This window comes from Nelumbo lutea, chromosome 1 (genome assembly GCF_056320005.1).
Source record: "Nelumbo lutea isolate HS-2025 chromosome 1, American lotus-T2T, whole genome shotgun sequence".
In the NCBI taxonomy this organism is placed as follows: domain Eukaryota; kingdom Viridiplantae; phylum Streptophyta; class Magnoliopsida; order Proteales; family Nelumbonaceae; genus Nelumbo; species Nelumbo lutea.
Window position 1 is genome coordinate 124,854,125 of NC_142684.1, and position 7,380 is coordinate 124,861,504.

The 7,380-nt window shown below is 42.8% G+C and overlaps 1 long non-coding RNA gene across 1 annotated transcript; it reads right to left on the reverse strand.

Moving 5' to 3' along the window:
* Positions 1-4,289: 4,289 nt before the first annotated feature.
* Positions 4,290-5,114, reverse strand: LOC148877340 (uncharacterized). Its single transcript, XR_016110003.1, has 2 exons — positions 4,719-5,114; positions 4,290-4,548 (listed from the first exon to the last, which is right to left on the reverse strand). It is a non-coding gene; the product is annotated as an uncharacterized LOC148877340 (long non-coding RNA).
* Positions 5,115-7,380: the final 2,266 nt, after the last annotated feature.

The following is a 7,380-nucleotide window of genomic DNA, read 5'->3' on the forward strand; positions in this document are numbered from 1 at the left end:
TCGCCTCCTCAGCATGGGCAAACAAGACCTAATCGCCTCTTCGACATAGGCAACTCATCTCCTCATGCCTGAGGTATAGACAGCTCGGGTATAAGGCCTACGATGTCTAGCCCACTTCGGCATATAATGAAAAGTTGAACCCCAACAAAGGGACAACTAACATTACCAAGTAGCCCGTACGCAGACAGGTCAGGTATATGCCCTACAATGTCCACGCACCTCGGCGTACATCATGCAAAGTTACCCATACTGGTAGTCCATCTCAGTTACTCGACGATTCGGGGTAACCTATACCAATTTGGTTAGTCCGCCAGTTAAGGAGTTATTTGCACTTGGAACAATTGATAAAAAGACAAGTGTATTTCATTAATATGAGTTCGTTACAATAAAAAAAAAAAAAAAGAGATTTCTACTGTAGACTGAGCTCGCAGGCCCAGGGTATACAATACGGAGGTCTATTCTTTTGGGCGCTCTTCACCCTTGCCCAAGGCTTCGGCAGGAAGGTTCACCCTCTCGTTAACACTGGTATCTTCGATGTCAATGAGCATCCCACTGTCACTTTCCGCCTCGAAATCCAGATCTTTGGCAGCTTCGACAGCCATCTCATCTGTGACCCTTGAGGTGGTGATGGCGCTTAGATCGAGCTATAGAAATTCACATTGGGTCAGCCACCTGCTAAGCTTAAAGCCCTTGTAGTAGCCTTTCGTCCCTGCCTTGATCAGCTCTCCGTGGAACTCCTTCGAGGTCTTGTATTCCTCGACAGCCTTGGCCTTGGCCTCCTCTACTGCTTGGAGGAGTATCTTAGTTCGCTCCTTGACATGGGCCTCGAGGTTCTCCAGCTCCCGCTTCCACGCCGCTTTCTCCCTCGCGAGCTCCTACTTCTCGAACATCAATAGTGATATCAGCTCCTTCTGAGCCCGTGCATCGTTTTTCAACTGGTTTATTTCATTGCGGGCCAGATTCAGCTCGGTGTGAGCTTCGCGAGACGAGGACTCAGCTGCAATAGCTCGCTTCAGGTGCAGTTTGGACTAGTATGTCAAAGCATGCACAACGGAGTTCACCTGCCAAGAGAAGAATAGCAGTTAGTACAAGAAAAGCTCTCCAAGTACAGAATTAAAGAAGTAAAGACAACTTACCACCATACAGTGAGTAGCCGCTCGAGCTCCGAGTTGAGCGACCGACAGCTCGGCCCAATTGGCGACCTCCTCGGCGTATACCGTGCTCTTACTCTTGAGAAGGTTGTACTTTGGAGTCAGGATGCTCAGAATTGCCTCCTCACTACCTAAAGAAGTGGCAGCTATAGGGGTGGGCTCCGAAGATGCCTCCTCGGGTGCGCGGGGCAGGGAGACCCTTCCTGGTTCCTCCTCGACCAGATCGATCACTAGAGGTTGCGCAGTGGAGGGCTGCTCAGGCTCAGGGACAGCAGCCTGTGGAGACTCAACGCGAGGTCTTTTGACAGCTCGCTTCTTCTTCTCCTTAATCCTTCCAAGGAGCTCATTCGCAGGAAGTTTCATGGTTGTTGTAACAAGAGAAAAGCGTCAAAAACAGTATCAAAATGAAACAAAGGCAACACAAGTAACGACCTACCAGGACTCAGACCGGCCTGCACGAGCTTGTCCTCGATCAACCCAAGACTGGAGCGCTTCCCTTGTCTTCAAGTCCAACCTGACATCGGGATCTTGGATGGCTGCCCTCCAGTGGGTCGGGAAAGGCCACCCCTCAGTGTTACGGACCAAAAAATAGCCTCTTTTCCAAGTTGGGACTTTATTCGAGAGTTTGTACAAGAGCTTGTAGCCCGAACTAGGGGACAAGTAGTAAGTCCGCCTATGTTCGGGTAGGATGCAGGAGGCATTCTTTTTTATTGAAAGGATAGAAGAGAAGATGTCGAGGTCAAGGGGCAAGTTATAGTCATGGAAGAGCGAGATGGTTCCTACTAAGTTACTAATGGAGTTCGGATGTAACTGATCTATGGTGATATTGAAGAGTTTTATGACCTCTACGATCAGGGGGTGAAGTGGGAGACGAAGGCCAGCTGCGAGCTGTTCCTCGAAGATCATGATCTCGTCGTGACCATGCTCCCAGGGAAAATTACCTAAGGGAAGATTATATACAAGGTCGCTCGAAAGCCTATACCGAGCTACTAAGGTCTGGAGCCTGTCCGCTGTCATCATCGATGGACCGAAGTTGTCTGGCTGCCGACCTCGATGCGAGGTGGACGCCATACCACTTGAGGCCTCTCGTGCCTCCCGGGGTGATTCCACCTTGAGAGGACCACGGACCGCTCCTTAACCCAAAGTAACTTCTTCGGTGGGGAGATCTACGACTTGAGCCAAGGTACCCACCTCGGCCCCTGCAAAATCACCGCGCTCATCTAAGAGACTATCGAAGCTAAAACTAGACATGGAAAAGAACTGAATCAGAAAGGAAAGATAGGGAAGACTCACCAAGAAGAAGACCAAACTGAAAGAAGACACCGGACTGGAGAAGCCGAGCTAAGAAGCTTGAACGTGACCTCAGAACAAAGATGTGTGAATTTGTGGCGAAGCAAATGAGTCTCGAGCCCCCTATTTATAGCCAGTATGTCCAAAAATCAACGGTCAAGATTGAAGCAATCCAACGGCTCCTAGGAAAACCGGTTGCGCGACCCAGGTCGCATGACGTCCGTGCGTAAACCAGATGCGACCTGGGTAATTCCTGGTTGAGCCGGATAGCTGAACAGGTCTGACCAGCGATTCATCCAACAAGCCGCCCAGACCTCGGGCCAAATCCAATTGTCTCGTCATGAACTCCTCGCACCGGGTTGGGACCCCTGGCCGGGGAGTGAGGGGCAATTGATGAAGGGTGATTTGGCCCGACCTAGTAAAGAGGGGACACGTGGACACGACCTGACCAAGATATGACAACTCAGCTTATCATAACCAGTCCGCAGCAGATCAAGCTCAAGTACCCAACCACCCCAGGCTAAAGTGACCTCGGGACAAGGCCACCTCGAGACGAGATCGCCTCGGTACTAGATTGCAACAAGAACACCTCGATGCCAAGGCACCTTGGCACTCAACCCAGTTCAGGACATAAAGGCATCAGCTCGGGGATACTGAAATGCCACTACGTGGTGATTCCGAAAACCCCGCCAACGGATCCCGGGCCTCACAGGATCACGTCACGTAACAACTAGCATTATCTCCCTACCCGATTAGGGCAGAATTGATGAACCTTATTGGTTGGCAGCATTATCTTCCAACTTACGCGAAAACGGATCCTATTGTGACGATGATCCTGGAACCGATCTGCAAAACCCCCGGTGGTTCAAAGTACGCGTGATTTCTATGCACTCTAGCTCTCTACATTCTTAAGATATTTTAGCTCGCAACAAGTATACTAACTTAAGCATCAGAGTGACCTCGTCGGGCTAGCAACCCTAGGTTCTTTGGTCCTACTTTTGCAGACCAACTTAGTTTGTCGTCCGTTTGGAAGCCAGATCACCTCCAACAGGGAGCAGCTAGATCGCGCAACATCAAAGATAAATAGGAATTAGAGATAATTTAGAAGATAAATAGGAATTAGAGATAATTTTGGAGAAAGTGGGAGAGATAGTTTAGGAGAAGAGAAAGTGGGGGAGGTTGTTGTCATTGTAATTTAAAATTTCTGCCCATTCACATTTAGTATAAGTATTTAAGTTTATTTTTAGTCATGCTGTTTCTTTTATTAATTTTCAATTTATATGTTAACTATGATATATCTAAAATTCAAGTAATTAATATGAAAAAAAAAAACTAATTACTAGTTTTTTAAAATTTTTAAAATACCTTTTATGTTCCATTCCATCTCAGTCTTCCTTTCCGTATCCATTTTTGTCTCGTTCTTACTCATCTCCATTTCCCTCTCCGTCTCTTACTCCATCTCCAATTCCGTCTCCATTTCTGACTTTGTTTCTTCAATGCCATTGCATTGCCGACCGTCCAAGTACAGGTACAGGGCTGTTGTAATGGCAGTAGAGAAGAATTGAAGCAGCCATCTTAGAGCTCAATAAGATCATCGGGCTTCACAGTTAGATATGATTTCGGTCATGAACAAAACATGGTACGGCACCTCAGATTCAACACAGGGTTGGGCTTCATTTTAGGAGAAAAAGAGAAGAGACGATGTCAATTATAGGCCATGAACAGAACATGGCCCGTTGTGATTGTGATCCACCGGTCAAATAATGCCATGAATTTCAAGCACAAACACCGGAAAATTTTCTGTTGTATTCATCAAATTTGACTGTGTTTTGAATCCCTCACACATTAAATAAGCCTCGACGTTATATATATCTTCACAAATGAAAAGGTACAACTGTATAAGAAACAAAACCTCACTTTAACATAAGCATCATCATTCAGATTGAAAATGCATCCGTCGACTGTCGTCTCTGAATAATCAAACCATATCTTGAAAACAAGTAGGAGATCAAAAAATATCAAATGTAGCTGATGACTGACTCTCGAGTAAAAAACACGATATTGAATTATCCTAGAGCTTCCAGACTGACCGTTCTTCTTCCTTTTTCTGGATAAAAAATAATAAAAGCTTAGTATCAACTATCAACGAAAAAAGTCACGATCAAGAAACCACGGAATGCAGAGGAGATACAGACAAATATAACCAGGAAAGGTTTTGAGGAAAAGGCAATAAAAACTGGAAATACAGATCAGATAAAATAGAATTCTTAGTCGAACCTTTTTGTCATATTCTTGTCGGCGGTGAAGCATTCCTCGGCTATGAAAGGGGAAGAGACGAGGAGGACAGAATGGAAGCCGAACCTGATGAACGAAATCGGGCCATATCAGTTTGAAATATGAGCTAGAGTTCGGTAGGGTTTTGTTTTTTAATAACTCATCTGCAGGCATCATCAAATTTGAGGCAGTTTCAGGGGTTTCTGCACTGAAATCACATAAAATGTATTTTGAAAATTTGAGAAATAACAAAGGGTAAATTTGACATTTTATTGTTTTAAAGGAAGATACTTATGTGAATAGAATTACTCAATTAATTAAACCATAAGATAGTTTAAGAAATTTGCCCTTCCCTTTTTATCGAGGAATGGGGTCGTCTATCCCCTCAGGTACATTTTCGGTGTCTTTCATTCAGGGAGTCGCCTCTAAATACAAACCTCTCTATCCCTCTATATCTACGTGTGAAGATTGTAACAGTATTGACCACATCCATCTCTCCCATGGTTTTAAAAAATGACCTGAAAACAGAATGATTCTGGCCACTGGTTTTTGGGTCGATGGTTCAATCATCTAGTTCGAACGGATGAACCATTCCAATAAAAAATTAATCAAATATAAAAAACGACCAAAAATCATTGAATGGGTTGATGGTTTGACCGCCTGGGTCAACGGGTCGTTGACTGATTCAACAATTTTTTGCCAGTGGGTTTGGGGTAAAACAGAACTAGCTGCTTAGACTGTTCCTAGGCCGAACGGTCTGACCGTCCGGGTCAACGGCCATTCAAAAACCATGATCTCTCCATCTATATTTTATTTTTACACTTAAAAAAAAAATCAAAGGAAAAATCATGTGTAATGGTAAAATCTCAGACTGCAAGAGTGTGGACATAGTTTTTGGCTAAGGATTGGGTTTGGGGTAAAATGGAACCGGCTGCTTAGATGATTCCTAGGCCAAACGGTCTGACTGTCCAGGTCACGGCCGTTCAAAAACCATGATCTCTCCATCTATATTTTATTTTTACACTTAAAAAAAATCAAACGAAGAATCATCAGTGTAATGGTAAAATCTCAGACTGCAAGAGTGAGACATGATTTCAATTTTCAAGTTTGAAAGCTGCACAAAATGTCAAAGGTTAGGATTGTATTCAGTGATTCCAGTCTACCCATCCTAACATCCCAGATAGCTGGGAGCTTGGGACCAACATTGTGCGATGGCCTTTAATCTATCTCCCCTTATTCCTTTCTCTGCTTTCTGCCTTACACCTGGTGAAACCTTTACCTTCATGGCATTTTTTTACTGTTGGTGACTATGGCAACCAAATCAAAAACACAAATTAAGGATTGTAAAGCAGAACAGCAAAAGTCGTGGTTTGCCAATTGAATGACTTGCAGGAATCCCTAATCTCTGAAGTTGTTGGAGACTGGCTGAGTGGTTGAATATGGCCCACTTTGATGCGTTCAACCTGGTCGAATATGAGATCGGCTTCTATCAGGGCAAAACTGTGTCCACATCGTTCTAACAGCCATTTTCACCCTTGAATTAGGAATATTTTCTCATAAAATAAAACATACAAGTATGAAAATATTCTCAATGCAAGGCAGTAAAGGGTGCTCGAACCGACTTTGCCCTGACTGAAGCCAAACTTGTCAAATATAGCCAACGAAAGAACCGAAGGGTGCATACTACGTAACAGGATGACATTACAGATTGTCTCATTAGAATCTTACATGAAATGAATATGCTGCTAAGATGTGCAGAAATTATGTTGGATGCATTTAACCATTTTCCTTATTTTCTTCTTCCGAGGGAATAGGGATGAAAATGGTCATTGTTCACACAAGACATGATTATGGATATGAGATGCCTGTTGAGTCCACTCAATCTGTACTATGCCTATTCTATATTTGTTGTCTTAGGTACTGCCCTAGTTATTTGGGCATCCACCGAACATGAACCATCCATAGTATTACAATATGCTACAATTTGAGGTTCAAACTTTTCATGCAAAGCGGTGCATTGACAATAGAACTTCAAAGAACGTGACATACTCCTTGTTTTCCCCAACTTAGATTTCTGTTTTTGGTCTTCTAAGAATTTGCTACTTGTATCCTTTTTCATTCTTTTTTTTTTTTTTTTTTTTGTTATTGACACTTGATGGTAATGATAAGCATTTAATAGAATAGAAAAATAAAATAAATTATGAATGGAATTCTAACCATAAACACTGATGACAAGGGTTGATATTGTAGACATGAAGGTTGCAGAATCAAAAATATGTTAGAATCAAAAATATGTTTGATGCTGTTAAACCTTGGTAATTCACAATTTCACATTTCACATAGAACTTTGTGGCTACCATGTAAAGACATTGGTAATTCACATTTCACATAGAACTATTAAAAATATGTTTTCCTACGTAGTACGTATTTATACCTTAGTTATTTGAGCCTCAAATAGTGTTATTGATGCATTTATAAGACAGTTCTTTTAACGTATCCATGTATATTAGTCCCCTCAGATTGTGTTATTGATGCATTTATAAGACAGTTCTTTTAATGTATCCATATACAAATCTTAATATTACCTATCCAATGTTCTTTCTAATACCTATACTTCTCTAAATGTTGCAGACTGTAGATTTTGCACCCAGTTCATGCAAGATTT